Here is an 18532-nt window from a genome sequence, read left to right as displayed (position 1 = left end):
TCTCACCTCTGAAGTTCAGCTCTTTTGTCCACGTTTGAACCAAGGCTGTAATGAGGTCAGGAGCTGAGTGGCCCTGGTGGAACCCAAACTGAGAGTCACTGAGCAGGTTATTGCTAAGCATGTGCCGCTTGATGGCACTGTTGATGACACCTTCCATCACTTTATTGATGACTGAGAGTAGGCTGATGAGGGGGTAATTGGCCGGATTGGACTTGTCCTGCTCTTTGTGTGCAGGACATCTTCTACTTCTTTGGCCTCCTTGTCTCGAGAGACAATGGGTAAGCGCCTAGAGGTGGTCAAGGGATTGTGGAGTAGCGCCTGGAGTGGCGAAAAAGGCCAATTCTAGAGTGACAGACTCTCCACAGGTGCTGCAGATAAAATTGGTTGTCGGGGCTGTTACACAGTTGGCTCTCCCCTTGCGCTTCTGTCTTTTTTCCTGCTAACTGCTAATTCTCTTCGGCTCGCGACACTTTAGCCCCGCCTTTATGGCTGTCCGCCAGCTCTGGCGATCACTGGCAACTGACTCCCTTGACTAGTGATCACAGGACTTCATGTCGCGTTTGCAGACGTCTTTAAAGCGGAGACATGGACAGCCGGTGGGTCTGGTACCAGTGACGAGCTCGCTGTACAATGTGTCCTTGGGGATCCTGCCATCTTCCATGCGGCTCACATGGCCAAGCTATCTCAAGCACCGCTGGCTCAGTAGGGTGTATATGCTGGGGATGTTGGCCGCCTTGAGGACTTCTGTGTTGGAGATACGGTCCTGCCACCTGATGCCAAGGATTCTCCGGAGGCAGCGAAGATGGAATGAATTGAGACGTCGCTGTTGGCTGACATACGTTGTCCAGGCCTCGCTGCCATAGAGCAAGGTACTGAGGACACAGGCTTGATACACTCGGACTTTAGTGTTCCGTGTCAGTGCGCCATTTTCCCACACTCTCTTGGCCATTCTGGACATAGCAGTGGAAGCCTTTCCCATGTGCTTGTTGATTTCTGCATCGAGAGACAGGTTACTGGTGATAGTTGAGCCTAGGTAGGTGAACTCTTGAACCACTTCCAGAGCGTGGGCGCCAATATTGATGGATGGAGCATTTCTGACATCCTGTCCCATGATGTTCGTTTTCTTGAGGCTGATGGTCAGGCCAAATTCGGTGCAGGCAGCCGCAATCCTGTTGATGATTCTCTGCAGACACTCTTCTGTGTGAGATGTTAATGCAGCATCGTCAGCAAAGAGGAGTTCCCTGATGAGGACCTTCCGTACTTCAGTCTTCGCTCTTAGACGGGTAAGGTTGAACAACCTGCCACCTGATCTTGTGTGGAGGAATATTCCTTCTTCTGAAGACCTGAATGCATGTGAGAGCAGCAGGGAGAAGATGTTGCCAAACAGTGTAGGTGTGAGAACACAGCCCTGTTTCACGCCACTCAGGATAGGAACGGGGTCTGATGAGGCACCGCTATGCTGAATTGTGCCTTTTCATATTGTGATGGAATGAGGTGATGATACTTCGTAGCTTTGGTGGACATCCGATCTTTCTTTTCTAGTAGTCTGAAGAGACCACGTCTGCTGACGAGGTCAAAGGCTTTGGTGAGATCAATGAAAGCAACGTAGAGGTGCATCTGTTGTTTGCGGCATTTCTCCTGTAGCTGACAAAGGGAGAACAGCATGTCACTGGTCGATCTCTCTGCTCGAAAGCCACACTGTGCCTCAGGGTAGACATGCTCAGCCAGCTTCTGGAGCCTGTTTATAGCGACTCGAGCGAACACTTTCCCCACTATGCTGAGCAGGGAGATTCCACTGTAGTTGTTGCAGTCAACGCGTTCACCCTTGTTCTTATAGAGAGTGATGATATTGGCAAAGCGCATGTCCTGTGGTACTGCTCCCTCATCCCAGCACAGGCAAAGCAGTTCATGGAGTGCTGGAAGTATAGCAGACTTGGCACTCTTGATTATTTCAGGGGTAATGCCATCCTTCCCAGGGGCTTTTCCGTTGGCTAGAGAATCAGTGGCATCACTGAGTTCCGATTTTGTTGGCTGTATGTCCAGCTCATCCTTGACTGTCAGAGACTGGGCTGCATTGAGGGCGGTCTCTGTGACAAGATTTTCCCTGGAGTACAGTTCTAGGTAGTGCTCAACCCAGCGGTCCATTTGCTTGCGTTGGTCAGTGATTGTGTCCCCTGATTTAGATTTGAGGTGGGTGATCTTCTTGATGGTTGGCCCAAAAGCGCTCTCAATGCCATCATACATTTCTCTGATGTTTCCGGTGTCGGAGGTCAGCTGAATATAAATACATAGGTGTTGCTAGTCGTCATTTGCGCAGCACCTGGCTGTTCTTTATGCAGCGCTTCTGGCTGCTTTAAGTGCTATGGATGTTAACTCGCTGGGGGCTTTCTTGTAGTTCAACAGTGCAATGCGCTTAGCGGCTATGACAGGTTCCAGCTCTTCAAAGTGAAATTGAAACCAGTCTGCATTCTGCTTCACACGTTTGCCAAAGGTGGTCATAGCTGAATCATAGATGGCGTCTCTGATGTGGGCCCACTTGGTCTCTGAATCCCCTGTGGGAGTATTTTGAAGGGCTTTTTCAAGTGAAGATAGAAATTTATGTCACAGCTGTGGATAAGAAATTCTGCTGGTGTTGATGTGCGGGCGGCCCTTCTGCTTGGAGTGATGCAGCTTCTTTGGTTTGAGTCTAACCTTGCTGCACGCCAGGGAGTGGTCAGTGTTGCAGTCCGCATTGTGGAAGCTGCGTGTGATTTGAACACTGTTTAAGGAGGCTCGCCTGGTGACGATGAGGTCCAGTTGATGCCAACGATGTGATCTTGGGTGCCTCCAAGAAACCTGGTGACAGGGTTTAGTGTGAAAGAACGAGTTGGTAATGCAGAGGTTATGATAGGTACACAACTCAAGCAGTCTCTGCCCGTTCTCATTCATCCTTCCAACGCCATAGCGCCCAAGGCAGGAGGGCCATGAGTCATGTTCGGCCCCAACCCTGGCATTAAAGTCCCCCAGCAGGAACTGGTGTTCGGTGTTGGGGATGCTGCTAATGATGTTATGGAGTTCCTCGTAGAACTGGTCTTTAGCTTCAAGTGGGGAGCAGTGTGTTGGAGCATAGATGCTGAGTAGGTGTACTGGACCAGAGGCAGTGAGCAGTCGGATGGACAGAATGCATTCCGAGCCATTTGAGGGAGGCTCTATCATGCTGAGCAAAGAGTTTCTGATGGCGAAGCCCACTCCATGCTGTCTTGGTTCTTCAGGATCCCTACCCTGCCAGAAGAAGGTGTTGTCTTGCTCTCTTAGAGATCCGCTCGCAGGGAGACTTGTCTCCTGAAGCGCTGCAATCTCCAAGTTGAGACTACTGAGCTCGTTGTTAATGATGGCGGTCTTCCGAGAATTGTTGCTTTGTGTAAGGTCTTCCGACAGGCACGGTTCTGACATTCCAACTTGCAAAACGAAGGGCTTCTTTCCTTTTTTTGTCGTGCTGTTTGGTGCAGTGTTGTCGTCCATTTTTCAGGCAGTGACCCTGAGCTCCAAGCATCCATTGAAGCAGGTGGACTGTGGCGAGACAGAACCTTATGACCGGGGGCAGCTCGGTTTGAGGCGGGCGGTAGCTGTCCAGTGAGATGCAATGACCTCTCCCACTGACAAAGGCAACCCGTGGCACCCAATCTCTACGCCAATTGAGCTGGACTTATAACCCGTAACTGCTGCCTTCCGTGTTGTTTTGGTCTCTGTGAGGCGACTATGGAGTGACCTGGGCAATTTTCCACATTGCAGGGTAGATGCCAGTGTTGTACTTGTACTGGAACAGCTTGGCTTGGGGCGCGGCAAGTTCTGGACCACAGGTCTTCAGTACTATTGCCGCAATATTGTAAGGCCCCATAGCCTTTACAGTATCCAGTGCCTTCAGTCGTTTCTTGATATCACACAGAGTGAATCGAATTGGCTGAAGTCTGGCATCTGTGCTGTTGGGGACTTCAGGAGGAGGCCGAGATGGATCATCAACTCGGCACTTCTGGCTGAAGATTGTTGCAAGTACTTCAGCCTTATCTTCTGCACTGATGTGCTGGGCTCCCCTATCATTGAGGATGGGGATATTTGTGGAGCCACATCCTCCAGTTAGTTGTTTAAATGTCCACCACCATTCACGGCTGGATGTGGCAGGACTGCAGAGCTTAGACCTGATCCGTTGGTTATGGGATCGCTTAGCTCTGTCTACCACATGCTGCTTACACAGTTTGGCACGCAGATAGTCCTGTGTTGTAGCTTCAGCAGGTTGACACCTCATTTTGAGGTATGCCTGGTGCTGCTCCTGGCATGCCCTCCTGCACTCTTCATTGAACCAGGGTTGGTCTCCTGGCTTGATGGTAATGGTAGGGTGGGGGATATGCTGGGCCATGAGGTTACAGATTGTGGTTGAGTACAGTTCTGCTGCTGATGATGGCCCACAGCGCCTCATTGATGCCCAGTTTTGCATTGCTCGATCTGTTCGAAATTTATCCCATTTAGCACGGTGGTAGTGCCACACAACACGAAGGAGGGTACCCTCAGTGTGAAGGCAGGGCTTCGTCTCCACAAGGACTGTGCGGTGGTCACTCCTACCAATACTGTCATGGACAGATGCATCTGCGGCAGGCAGATTGGTGAGGACGAGGTCAAGTATGTTTTCCCCTCTTGTTGGTTCCCTCACCACCAGGAATTCCCAGATGGCATTCCACAGGGTTGAGGATCCCAGTCATGCCTTTACTTTCTAGATTATTAACTGGAAACACATTCAGCAGTCATCTCCTTCCCTGGTTGTGATGTCACTGTCGCTGTTTTAATGGCACAGTTCTAAAGACTTTACAGGAGCAGAGGGACCTGAGGTGTATGTGCAAAGATCTTTGAAGGTGGCAGGACATATTGAGAGAGTGGTTAGTAAAGCATATGGGATCTTAGGCTTCATAAATAGAGTACTAAAGTAGGGAAGTTATGCTGAACCTTTCTAAAACTCTGGTTAGGCCGAAATTGCCGCGCTCCTAGCCAAGCTGTTCCAGTGCAGCTATAACAGTGGCATCTACCTGGCAATGTGGAAAATTGCCCACATATGTCTTGTACACAAAATAAAGGACAAATCCACCCCAGCCAATTACCACCCCATCAGTCTCCTCCTCATGATCATCAGTAAAGTGATGGAAGTTGTCGTTGACAGTGCTATCAAGCGGCACTTGCATAGCAATAACCTGCTCAGTGACGCTCAATTTGAGTTCCGCCAGAGCCAATTCGCTCCTGAGCTCATTATAACCTTGGTTCAAACATGGTCGGAAGAGCTGAACTCAAGAAGTGAAGTGAGGGTGACTGCCCTTAACATCAAGGCAGCATTTGACCGAGTATGGCATCAAGGAGCCCTAGCAAAACTGGAGTCAATGGAAATCAGGGAAAAAACACTGCGCCAGTTGGAGTCACACCTTTCACAAAGGAAGATGGTTGTGGTTTTTGGAGGTCAATCATATTAGCTCCCAGGACATCGCTGCAGGTGTTCTCCAGGGTAGTGTCCTAGGCCCAACCATCTTCAGCTGCTTCAATGACCTTCCTTCAATCATAAGGTCAGAAGTGGGGATGTTCGCTGATGATTGCAGAATGTTCAGCACCATTCACGACTCCTCAGATACTGAAGCAGTCTGTGTAGAAATGCAGCAAGACCTGACAATATCCAGGCTTGGGCTGAAAAGTGGCAAGTAACATTTATGTCACACAAGTGCCAGGCAATGACCATCCCCAACAAGAGAGAATCTAACCATCTCCCCTTGACATTCAACGGCATTCCGATTGCTGAATCCCCCACTATCAACATCCTAGGCGTTTCCATTGACCAGACACTGAACTGGAGTAGCCATATAAATATGTGGCTACAAGAACATGTGAGGCTAGAAATCCTCTGGTGAGTAACTCACCTCCTGACTCCCCAAAGCCTGCCATCTACAAGGCACAAGCCAGGAGTGTGATGGGATACTGTCCACTTGCCTGGATGGGTGCAGCTCCAACAACACCCAAGAAGCTTGATACCATCCAGGTCAAAGCAGCCGCTTGATTGGCACCCCATCCACAAACATTCACTGCCTCCACCACCGATGCACAGTGGCAGCAGTGTGTATCATCGACAAGATGCACTGCAGCAACTCACCAAGGCGGCTTCGACAGCACCTTCCAAACCCACGACCTCAACCAGCTAGAAGGACAAGGGCAGCAGATGCATGGGAACATCACCTGAAAGTTCCCCTCCAAGCCACACACCATCCTGACTTGGAACTATATCGCCATTCCTTCACTGTCGCTGGGTCAAAATTCTGGAACTGCCTTCCTAACAGCACTGTGGGTATACCTACCCCACATGGACTGCAGCAGTTCAAGTAGGCAGCTCACCACCACCTTCTCAAGGGCAATTCGGGATGGGCAATAAATGCTAGCCTGGCCAGCAATGGCAACATCCCATGAACGAATAAAAGAAAAACTGAAGTATTGCATCCAGTTCTGGTCCCCACATTTCAGGAAGGATATGAGAGTCCCAGAGAGGGTACAGAAGAGAGTAGCCAGAATGATTCCAGGGATGGACGATTTTAGTTACAAAGTTAGGTTGGAAAAGCTGAGTTTATTCTCCTTAGAACGAAGGAGATTGAGGGGAGATTTAATAGAAGTGTAGTAGATTATGACAAATTTAGATAAGTTAGAGAAGGAAAAAGTGTTCCTGTTAACAAACAGTACAAGGACCAGTGGACACAGTTTTGGGCAAAAGATTCAGGGGGAATATGAGGAAGCACTTTTTTACGCCATGAGTGGTAATGATCTGGAACTACCTGACAAGGGTGGTGGAAGAGGGGACAATCCATGACTGACTTCAAGAGGAAATTGGATGACCACTTGAGAGAAATAGATTTGCAGGGCTATGGGGATCGAGCTAGGGAGTGGGACTGACTGCATAACTCCATGAAGAGCTGGTATGGATTCGATGGGCCGAATGCCGCCCCCTGTGCCATAAATGACTCAATGACTCTATGTTTCTTTTGTTGGTGATTTTACTGGAGGCTCTAACCCGCTTTAACTTCTCCGTCGCTGCCTCAGTTTCCACCCAGGGCTGCGTGCACTGCTGCTGCTGCTGGTGATTCTTCTGAGATCAGCAACTTGCATTTATATAGCACTTTTATCATAGTAGAATATCCCAAGAGCATTATTAAACAAAATTTGAAGACACAGCCGCAAATGATGGAGTGATTCAAATCGGGATCACACAAGCAACCAGAATTGAAGGAGCATAGTTACCTCAGAGGGTTGTAGGGTTGAAGGGGACAACAGAGACTGGGAAGGATGAGGCCGTGGAGTGATTTGAAAACAAGGATGAGAATTTTAAAATCAGGTGTTGTTTGACCGGGACCAATGTAGGTCAGCAAGCACAAGGGTGATAGGTGAACAGGACTTGGTGTGAGTTAGAATATAGGAAGCAGAGTTTTGGATGAACTCAAGTTTTAACAAAGCACATAGTTACCACATAAAGAATAAAACAACATTGTTTTACTTAAATACAGCAGAATAGAGATTGATTACTTAGTGGCAATGAATGCACTGTGCAATAGTGATTTATTCTTAGGGTTCTGTTGCGTTATAAAGTGCCTGAGCTCCATTCTCACAGTTTATTGAGCGTAACTATTTGAATTACTGTCATATCTTACCATCCACTGTCTGCTTCCTGTTTCCAATTCACCCTTCCAAGATGCTGAACTGTGCTTGGGGTGCCATTCCACGATGCTAGACCCCTCCAGGCGATTGTCCAAGTGGCCATTCTTTATTCACACACTGCAACAGGGAATGCTGCCAGGCTATTTGACTGTGTAGCTGATCACAACTAAGCCCAATGCGGCTTTCATCCTCACAAGTACACTTTCCATCAGAAGCCACTGATTGGCAGTCCAAAGTAGGAATCCTCATTGATTATTCATCTCCATAATCCCGGACCACTGAGCCAATTGAACTAGCCTCACTTCTTCCCTGACAGAGACTAGCTAACTCAGCACGAACTAGGAATCAACCTGAGAGCTTCTGGCTTGGTTTGGCAATGTCTTCGTTCATTCATTCAGCCATCAGGGGAGTATTGATTGATGATTCACACTATTCTGGTGACAATATCCCTGAGCTGAGGAAGGGAAAGGGAGAGCGAAGAAGGTTTTTTCTTTAAAAAAAGAAAACTTTTGAAATACATTTTAATCAGCACTAAATAAAACCATCTCTTTGGAGGCATGTTGTTCAAACCTTTTGTGCTGGTATATGCCGGTGAAAGTTGATAACTCTTCAACCTGGCTTAAAATCTCTGCTCTGCTTTGTTTAACTTCAGTGAATTCACTTACATTAAATATGCTCCGATGTATGATAAAGATTTCCTGAAGAATCGGGCCCTGATGCTGGTTGATTGTAGATGTCACTAAAGAATATAAACCATATGAACCTGCTGTGATCTCAAAATGGATCTCTATAAATTGATACTTCCAAATATTATTTCTGCTGTGTTTTGTTTCAAATGCATTTTCATTAAAACATTTTATATCAAGAAGCCAATCAATAAAAAACAGATTACAAATCACTGCTTGAGGTTTACAATACAGAAGGAAGCCATTCAGCCTATTGTGTATGTGATGGCTTTTTGGAACAATCAAAATCAAATGCCTTAGCTCCATGCTCTCCGCATAGCCCTGCATCTTCCTCTGTTCAAATATTTATCTACTAATCTCCTAAAAGACACAATGGTCTCTGCTGCAGCTCCTTCCTGTGATAATGCACGTTGTGCTTCAGCAATCCTCCGTGCAACAGATGTTCCCTCTCCTCACACCATGATAATTTCAAATTGATGCTCTCTCATTACTAACTCCTCACCAGAGTCTTTCTCTATTAATTATATCAAAATTCTTCTATCTGTAAAAAAAAACCTTAAGTAAATTTCCTCTCTGCCTTCTCTGCTCCAGTGGGAATAGACCCAGTATCTCGAGTCTCTCCTCATGACTATAGATTCCCATATCTGGCATCATCTTGGTGAATGTACACTATAGATTTAATGTTCTTTCTATAATATTGCGCCCATAACTGTTTACAGTCACTATCTGTGGCCTAAGCACTGATTTCTATAAATATATTGTTTCTTTGCTTTTGTACTGTACACCACTGTTTATAAAACCCTAAATTATTTTGGCCTTTTATGGCTTTGTCTACCCCTAGTCACACCTTGGTGAAATTATGATTTAAACCTTCGGTCTCTCTGTTCATTCACACCCTTCAGTGTATTTCTGTTAAGTGTAAACACCCAGTATTTGTTTTTCTTATCAAGATATATTAACTCATTAAATTGCATCTGCCGTTCCACCAACCCGTCTGTGTCTTTCTGAGGTCTGTCACAGTTCAAACGCCCATTTACCTAACCATTTGTTTCCTGTCCATCAACCAAATTTATATCTGTGCTGCTGCATACCAGACACCTGAATTCATCTAACTAGTCTCTTGTTAAGCAGTTTATCAAACATCTCCTCAATATCCACATAGAGGCTCGTAAGCTGCATTCTCAGTATCCAGTCAGGTTCTTCTTCAAAAACATCTCAGATTTGTCAAGCATGACTTGCTAATGTTCCTCTCCTTGATTAGTCCATGTGTTTCTAAATGCTTACTAATTTTATCTCAAATTTTAAGAGTTTACCCACAAAGGAAATACAAAGCTTATAAATATTTAAATAATAATTGGTCCTGGTCAAAGAATGTTTCCATTTAAATTGACTTTGCATTGAACTTTGCACTGATGTAGTGATATATATTCTCAACACAGCATTTACAGGAGGACACATTTGTGCAGTAGTACTCCAGAGTTAGGGAGAACATGTCTTGGGAGGAGTAAACCTGCAGGAATGGTTGGGAGTTATTGCATCATTTTTAGGGGTGTCTTTCCATACTGCTGGAGACCAATGGGGATGCACTTTTATTGGCATCAGCCTGTCCACCCTTCTACAGGGCTGTACTCGGTTTGTGAGAGAAGACTTACATTGCTTCCAGGGAGTGGGGGGTCCACAGGATGTCATTTTTCAACAGACGTCATACATCACGTGCTGTCTGGGATCGTGCTCTGCAGGTGCTTACTCCACATAGTTCTCGTGGGATGGGTGGAGGAATGCAGTATCTTATACTTGTCCTTGCTTCACATTTCTAGACCCAAGGGGAAGGCGGTGCTGATCAGGATATTTGTGGTATTCCTAATCCCTTCACAAAATGTTCAGATGCGGGACCAAGGCCAGGACCATGAATTGTGCACGAACCTGTCACTTGGGTTACATCTTTTGCAGTAATTATCCATCGTGAGGCGTTGGGGTGCTCCGAAGCTTGCATGTGACATAGCATGCTTGATGGATGAGTTTGATTTGACCCTATGTGATGATTGGGGAGGGTCTGTTGTCAAATTTTCTTGTTATTTGATGTGCCAGATATTTACAAAAAAAATTGTTCCTTTTGGACACTGAAGTGTAAGTTTTATTTTTTTTAAAACAAACTATGCAGCATTAAATCACTGCAACCAGAGTGGCAGCTAGGCATCTTGTAACTCTGAAATCTTGTATATATGAATAATGTTCCCTTTAAGCTACGTGACTGTGCAGCAACTTGAAAGCAAGTCGGCACCTGTGCATTTAAATGAAAGGCCGTGTGCTACAAAAAAGAAATTGGAGGATACATTGTATATGAGTTCTGAAAATATTCTTTGTGCAATACATTCAGGTTGCCTCCTGCAGTGTTTCCAGTAACTTGTGATACTTCACAGTTAGGGCAGAATGTGATAAAAGCCTTCAATTTCAGCTCGCATGCAGCACCACGATCGACAGCTTGTGATGAATCTCAAATATCCTGAAATAAATGTAATTTTAAAAGTAGTTTTTTTATATAATGTAAAGGTTTTTGATCCTCTCCAAATGCTTAAAACTGTGAACTTGAAAATTCTTAATATGGTGAAAAATTTGGTGTTGTGACATTTCCTGTAGTGTAAGCAAGATATTAACTTTGATAAAAACTTGATTCAATTTCTCGAACTAGGGCCAAAACTCAAAATAGCAAAGTCTGCTGAGTGCTGGCATTAGTTGTTGTCCATTCAGCATGGGTGAGTCATTCAATTCCTTTTGAAAGAGATGTGCTCTGTTTATGAAGAGTGCACTCAGACAGAGGGACTGAAGGTTCATGTGCATAGAACAGGTGGCAGGACATATTGAGAGAATATTTAGCAAAGCATATGAGACCTTGGCCTTCATAAATTGTCGTGTTGAGTACAAAAACAGGGGGATTATGCTGAACCTTTATGAAGCTCTGGTTAGGCCACAATTAGAGTATTGAATCCAGTTCCGGTCACTACACTTCAGGAAGAATGTGAGGGTCCTTGAGAGGTGCAGAGGAAATTTACTAGAATGGTTCCAGGGATGGGAATTTTAGCGACAAAGTTAGGTTGGAGAAGCTGGGGTTGTTCTCTTCTGAGTGAAGGAGATTGAGGGGAGATTTGATAGAGGTGTAAAAGATATGACAGGTTCAGATAAGGTAGACAAAGAAAAACTATCGCCATTAGCTGATGGTACAAGGATTAGGGGACACAGATTTAAGGCTTGGCTAAGAGATGCAGGGGGAATGTGTGTAAGAACTTTTTTACACAATGAATGGTAATGACCTGGAACGCACTGCCTATGAGGGTGGAAGCGGAGGCAAAGAATTATTTCAAAAGGAAATTGGATGGACGCTTGAGAGAAATAAACTTGCAGGGCTATGGGGATAGAGCAAGGGAATGGGACTGATTGGATTGCTGTACAGAGAGCTGGCATGGACACGATGGGCCGAATGGCTTCTTTCTGTGCCATTATGAGTCTACATGTTAGACCTTCACTGTTATGTATTTTGATGTACTCAGTGTGTTGCTTTATGCTGGAGATAATGGCGAACTATTTGCTATAATAATTCAGCATCTCACATGACAATTTACCAGTTGCAATTTAATGTTCCACTAAAGCAATTTAAGTTGATAATTTTTATTTGTGCTGTACTATTGAGAACATTCTTTTTGTAGCTAATAAAATTCGACACCCCGTGAGACTTTATGAAATAGAGGCCGGAATATACGCCACCCCAGCGAGCCTCTTCATGGCGAGGGGGGGGGGTGGGGTTGGCAGGTGGCGTAAATTTGAACGGGAGGCACCGGAAGGCCTTCCCGACTCCCCCCACTTTATGCAGGCCGGGTTGCGAGAAACGGGCCGCCCGCTCCAGCCCAATCAAGGCCCTTAAGTGGACACTTAACGGCCACTTGAGGGCCTTCACCCGCCTCCATGGGGATTTTACCCATGGCAAGTAGGTGTCCAGGAGACGTGAAAGGCCACCCAGTGAAATCCGGCGGCCTCTCAGTGCACTGGGTGGGGTGGGGGGTGTTGGTGCCTAGACAAATAGGAACAGGGTGCCCGATTGAGGGCCACCCCCGGTTCCCCAACCACCCCCAGTACCCTAGAAGCCCCCACCCTTCCCCCACACGACCATCCTTACCCCATCAGGGCCTGACCGATTAGCTCGGCGAGGCAAACCAAACTTACCTGTAGTCCTGGCTCCATGTCCTTGGCTGGGCTGCAGTCCCAGAAGTGGCCACCGCTACCGGTGGCACTGCTGGGACTAAGAGCTGCCGGCAGCTCAGTGCGGCAGGGCTTCCTCCCTCAAGCGGGTGGAGATCCCGCCTCGGAACGTTTAAAGCCCGGGGACCCGTAAAGTGCAGGTCGGATCCCCGGGCCAGTTGGAAGTGGGTTCGCCACTGACTTTTACGTCGATAGACAGCTCCCATCCGCCTGACGTAAAATCCAGCCCACAAAGTCTAATAAGCACATTATTTGTTTTCAGCTAGTTACCCATTGTTAATGAGCTGTTTTTCAAAGTTTTTACAACAGTAAAAATTTACTGCCTTTGTGAGATCATTTCAACATTAAGAGCTTACGACAAATGCAGACTTTGTGGACAACAATACAGATACTTAATTGTGAGTCCTTTATCTACAAGTGTGAAAATTTTCTAAAAACCTCACATAGTAACTGCCATCCCAAGATAATCTACATCTGCAAGGATGACATTCAGTATTTGTCTCCTGCCTCTGCCAATTGGCTGGAATACTTATTTTGAGAATTCCCTTTTTTTTTGTCTCGTTTCGAGACTCAAATTTGTTCTGAGTGAGCTAGGATATATCTTTTCCCCCAGAATTTTCAAGCTTGATCATGAGTTAAATATTTCTCTTCTTACCTAAGATTCTGTATATTCTCTCTTTTTCAGTTCGGAAGGTGATTCAGTTTAATTCTTTCCACTCAGGAGGACACACCAACGCCTCTTCCTCTAGTTGGATTATGTGCTCTCTCTTGTCAAACTCTTTGTAAAAGACCATCTACCTGCATCTATTGACATTAAGGTCCCTGTCATGGTAGCGACCTGTCATCGATTGTTCCAGTTCCAGTATTGTGTTGTTTTCAGCTTTGAAATCGGCATTATTATTTGTCATTGTCAATGTTCACCTAGTGTCTGCGTTGCTCTCAGTCTCCAGTAGTTTAGCTATTGATTGTCAACAGCTTACATCTTGGATTCTCATTACCACAATTGCAACTTGCCATTCTTTTGCTGAATCTCATTACAGCATATGGTGGAAGAGATTCAGCTTCTGATACTTTCCATTAAATCAGTAACTTGCATGGTCTCTGATGTCCTTTTGCATCTTCAGGGACATTGTAACTTAATAAAGAACCATTTCTTTTTATTTGTTCTTGGGATCTGTCCAATATTGCCAAGGCAGCATTTTTTGCCCATAATTGAGGGCATTGAGTCAGGGACATAATGTGGAACTGGAGTCACATGTAGGCCAGATCAGGTCGGGGTGGTAGTTTACATTAGTTGAATTTTTACGACAACCTGACAGCTTTCAGCTCACCTACAATTATTGAATTGTTTGAATTATTGAATTCAGTTTCGCAACTTTCCGTGGTGGGATTTGAACTCATGACCTTTGAATTACTGGCCCAGTACCATAACCATTAGGCAGTTCTACCCAGATCTACTTGTCTCAGGCTTTCCACCAATGTTCTGATAATTAAGCATTTGTTTATGTGGTTATTGCCCTTATAATGGGTTTTATGAAAATACCATTTTCTTACAGCCACCAATTGGACTCATTCTCTTGGCTTGTGACTTCTTGACTTGAATCTGGCCCAACAGCTCTCGCATCCAGCAGTAACATATGGCATTTATTTTCTGTCATGAAAAGTAATCTATCTTCCAGTCATTGAAGTAGCATGATGCTTTTCTGAGCTAGCACTGCAGCTATTGTTCTTCTGCTTACGTGGATAGTCAGACTTAAGTCTTCCTTCTTCCTGCATCAAACTTGAAGTGCACTGCAGAACTTCACGGTTGTACACAGAATTTCAATTTTCCTGGCATTTACGTCTCTTAGTGTGTCAGCTATCTGGCATTAGTCTACTGGAGGGATAGCTTTCTCATTTGGAAGAAATGTCTCGTATCCGTCTCTTGCAGAATACCATTCACGTTCTGTAAAGCAGTCCTATCTCGTTTGGTGAATATGTTAATCAATCAACCAGTCTTTGAGAATTTGTTGCTGCTTTAACGTCATTCAAACGTACTTTAACTGTTTGAATCCTTCTATCTGTATCAGTGAAGTAACTAATTCAAGTTGGCTTCAAAGGTTTAAGTCCCCACTGTTACTCTTCCTCTTCCACCTGGTGTTTCTGGTTCAATCATGCTTGCCTTTCTCCTGTTTTCATTTAAAAATAAATTTTGCACATAAAGTGTGGAGATTTTGATCAGTTTGGAGCACTCTGAGCCTACTTTATCTCTGCTCATAAACACAACTTTATTGAAAAATTTCAGCTCCTATCTTCCTGTCCCTACAGCAGTTGCTCTTTTTGACAAAAGTTGTCTCTCTTACGCAAATCCTTTTTATTCCTTTTGCAATCTGATGGTACAGTTGTTAACTCTACAAAAGGCATCATCTCTGTGCTTGGGAGGATGTAAATGATCATGTTGCACCATTAGAGAAGAGAAGGGAGCTCTCCTGGTGTCCTGGCCAATATTCCTTTACCAACCACCAACAAAAACAGATGATTGTGTCACTCATTCACTTGTTATTTGTGGTATCATTGGGTGCAAATTGCTTGCTGCATTTATTTAATTTGTTCTCTGGACATGGGTGGCATTGGCAAAGCCAAACTTTTATGGCCCATCCCTCATTACCCTGGGAGAATATTGTAGGGTCTTCTCCTTCAAAGGCTGCAGCCTTTGTTTTGCTGGTGTTTACATGATGGTGTTGTGTAGTGAATTCCAGCAATGACAATGGAACAGCAGAACTCATCCAAGTCTGGAGATGTGTGACTTGTGAGGGGAATTTAGAAGTGATGTCCTTATGATCTTGCTGCTCTTGTCCTTCTTAATGGTAGAAGTTCTATCAAAGTAAACTTAGCGAGGTGTTGCAATGCTCACTGTAGCCACAGTGTAGAGGGGCAAGGATTTCGCTTAATGGCAGGAGTTCCAGTTGAGCAGACGGCTGTGTTCTAGATGGTAATTTCAAATTATCTGAACAAATGGGAAGTTAACAAATTATGAACTTGGGAGCTTCAATTTTTTCTTTAATGTAACATTTGGTCATTTCCCTTGGTCTTTGTAGACTGAGGTGGTCTTTGCTGCAGCTGCAGTTGCATCTGGCTTATGGCTAGGAAAGGGATATCAATCAGTCATGGTTGCTTCCTCCAGATGTCTATCCAGTAACCCTTGTGGAAAAATGAACATTTGTGGATCTCAGCCGAGCAAAGGGTAGTTCTCCCCATGGTAGAATAGTCTTCTGGCGTCACTGCCAAACTTACATGGAAAACTGGCCACGTTGAAGAATTGTCAGTCGTTTTGCGATATGATGCCAAGGATTGTGACACAAGTCCCTACTTCCAAACAATGAGAGAAAACAAAAAAAAACAGAAACAGAACTGTTCCTGTGCAAAGTATTTTTATTTAAATTATCCCTTCTCCAATTCAAAAAGACACACCTATCATTCTGAATACTCCTTCCTGAGAACAGGTATTTTTTTCTTGTGTAAAACTCACCTCAGAGAGAGCAGACTTGACAGGTGGAATGATGAGCTTAAATGACACGATGAGATAATCTCCTGCTGGATGCCACTGAGCTGGGTTCAGGACTTAAAAGCTCCTTATTGGGCAGGTGTCCTTGAGAATGCATTTGTACCAACTTAAGTGTCCCCTCTCAGGTAGGAAATATTGTGAATGTTTTCAAGTCTTTCTGGGAGGGGTACTTTAGAGTAAAACAATCTCCCTCACCCCCAGTCACGTCTTAAAGTATTGCCCTAGACTGGATTATCAAATTTAACTGAACAGGTTTGGGCGGCACAGTGGCGCAGTGGTTCGCACCGCAGCCTCACAGCTCCAGGGACCCGGGTTCGGTTCTGGGTACTGCCTGTGCGGAGTTTGCAAGTTCTCCCTGTGTCTGCGTGGGTTTTCGCCGGGTGCTCCGGTTTCCTCCCTCAGCCAAAGACTTGCAGGTGATAGGTAAATTGGACGTTGTAAATTGCCCCTAGTGTAGGTAGGTGATAGGGAAGATGGGATTACTGTAGGGTTAGTATAAAATGGGTGATTGTTGGTCGGCACAGACTCGGTGGGCCGAAGGGCCTATTTCAGTGCTGTATCACGAAACAAAATTTAAATAAATAAAAAATAAAGGTGTTGGCAATAGTCATGACTAGTCCCGTAAGTCTCCCATGCTTTTAGTTTTCCTGTTTGTCACTAAAAGGATTAATTTATAAGGGATAATGTGCTTTTCTGAATTGAGTACCACCATTACATCAGACTCACCAGAAATAGTATGCTGATTTGTTGCAGTCGCATCCAGTGTCTTTGGACAACAAATTACCTGGTAATGGTGATTGATCCAATAGCCATACTGAGAAATTTTTGGATTGAGCAGTGCCGAGTATAAATCTGCTTTAACAAAGTCCTTTATTAAGCAGGCAAAAAGATCTATGTCTTTAACTGATTATGATGGTTCCTGTTGTGATCTGGAGCCTGGCCCAATACACACCGCCTGCGTGGCAGGGGTGATGACCTCTTGTAATTTTTGTACTTATGACATTTTGAAAACAAAGTGGCTCCTGACAATGCATCAGGCGCCCTTACAGTCATCAGAGCGCACCCATCTGCGCACATGCGCAGAATGGTCTCTTGCTGTCAGTAAGGTGCTGCGTGTACGCAGCCTACATTCTTGCCAGGATTTAATTCGCGCATGCACGCAAAAATGTCATCGCGTACTGGAATTTGTGTTCTGAATTCACATCTTGCAAAAACAGTCAGGAGCCATTGTGGAATGTGTTACAAATCAGTGCTGTAAAACAGAGAAGATAGGATCCATTCAAATGCTGCCCCTCTTCATCACGCTCACTGCTGCATACATTTCTAAGGGGAGCCTCCTGATTGCAGTCTGAGAATATTATTATTATTTAGTTTACATAATGTTGCACTCTGGTTTATATTAAGCACTCCTTATTTCACAATTAATGGATTTTTAATCTCAAAAGATTAGACAAAAAGTGACAGTTGGCTGTTCATGTTCAACAAGTTAACCAGCCCATCACTAGAAGCTACCTGAATAGTAAATTTCCCATCACAAAGGCACTAACTTCCCCCACCCCTTCATAGAGGCACTCTCTACTTCGAACCGACCGCCAAGATTGCAGTGTTCCAGTGAACATCAACGCAAGCTCGACGAGCAGCACCTCATCTTTTGATTAGGCACTCTCCAGCCTTCTGGACTCAACATTGAATTCAATAATTTCAGAGCATGTCTAGCCTTTTAAAATATTTTTCTGTTTTTTTAAATTTAGTTTAGTTTATTTTTATTTTATTTTCATGTTTGTGATTTTGGACTGAGCTGCTCATTACTCTGCCATCACACACTCTATGCCTTTATCCCATGACATCTTTGTTATTTAATCGCTCCTATCCTGTACCCTGTCACACACCTTCCCCACAAAGTCCCCACCCCACCCCCGCAACCTTCACTTGAACATAGAACAGTACAGCACAGTACAGGTCCTTCGGCCCACGTTGTTGTGCCAAACCTTTAATCTACTCTAAGATCTAACTAACTACTTGCTTAAAACCTAATTCCTTTCTAATTTTTACCAGTTCTGATGAAAGGTCACTGACCTGAAACGTTAACTCTGCTTCTCTCTCCACAGATGCTGCCAGACCTGCTGAGTATTTTCAGCACTTTTATTTCAGATTTCCAACATCTGCAGTGTTTTGATTTTATCTGAATTGTTTTGTTTTTTATAAGCCACAAATACCTTTGATAAGATATGAGGAATATCACATTTCTGCAATTCATATTGCAAGACAAATGTTCCTGATTAGAAGTGCCAATCCATGGAGCTGCATCTTTGCTTCCTTGGGACTGGATCCGAGCCCATCACTGGTA

General features: G+C 44.7%; 1 protein-coding gene across 8 annotated transcripts in view; it reads left to right on the top strand.

Moving 5' to 3' along the window:
- Nucleotides 1–18532, top strand: part of bbs9 (Bardet-Biedl syndrome 9) — a 689521-nt gene that overhangs the window by 290492 nt on the left and 380497 nt on the right. The window lies entirely within an intron of this gene.

This window comes from Heterodontus francisci, chromosome 5 (genome assembly GCF_036365525.1).
Source record: "Heterodontus francisci isolate sHetFra1 chromosome 5, sHetFra1.hap1, whole genome shotgun sequence".
NCBI classification, from domain to species: domain Eukaryota; kingdom Metazoa; phylum Chordata; class Chondrichthyes; order Heterodontiformes; family Heterodontidae; genus Heterodontus; species Heterodontus francisci.
This window is presented reverse-complemented; position numbering and strand designations above follow the sequence as displayed.